Source organism: Limulus polyphemus, unplaced genomic scaffold, assembly GCF_000517525.1.
Source record: "Limulus polyphemus unplaced genomic scaffold, Limulus_polyphemus-2.1.2 Scaffold5270, whole genome shotgun sequence".
In the NCBI taxonomy this organism is placed as follows: domain Eukaryota; kingdom Metazoa; phylum Arthropoda; class Merostomata; order Xiphosura; family Limulidae; genus Limulus; species Limulus polyphemus.
Genome location: NW_013670880.1, coordinates 15,974 through 16,633, shown reverse-complemented (window position 1 = coordinate 16,633; position 660 = coordinate 15,974). Strand labels below are relative to the sequence as shown.

The window sequence follows — 660 nt, the reverse complement described above, 5'->3', positions numbered from 1 at the left end:
GAAGTGGCGTTGTCCTGGTCTTTTGTATGCCAAACAAATTGCAGCATTCGTGGAACACAGCTGATTCAAAGTTATGGCCTTGATCTGAATGCATACCAAACCTGAAGAAGAAATCATTAATAGTGAGGCTCCAGTTGTAGCTTCCTGATTTGGTATTGCATATGCCTCAGGCCACTTGGTGAAATAATCCATCACCACACAAATGTACCTGTTTCCAGCAGGAGTTCGGGGCAATGGACCAGCAGTGTCAACGGTTACTCTTTCCATTGGTGCACCAACTTGATATAACTTCATTGGAGCACATCCCTTATGCTTGGGTCCCCTTTTAGCACAACATGTACTGCATGTCCTGCGCCATTCTTCCACATCTTGACTCATACCTATCCAGTAAAATCTCTGTCATAGGTGATTCAGTGTCTTCTTAACTCCAAGATGTCCTCATGTTAAACTATCATGGTACACATCCAACAATGCCCCTTCCTTAAGTGTCTGCTCACATTTAGAGAAATTAGCCACTGTTATGGATACTACTTAATGACCTGCCACAAGTGACCTTCCAATCTTCACATTTGCTGGCCTGGATGGGTCTTCCACAAGCATCGGGCTTCCTTGGGGATGTTCTTTTATTCTACCCCAAATTATCTTCTCTGACATAGGGGG

General features: G+C 44.1%; 1 protein-coding gene across 4 annotated transcripts in view; it reads left to right on the top strand.

Annotated features, from left to right (window-relative positions):
* Positions 1–660, top strand: part of LOC106472350 (luc7-like protein 3) — a 33,292-nt gene that overhangs the window by 23,406 nt on the left and 9,226 nt on the right. The gene's annotated exons all lie outside the window — the stretch shown is intronic.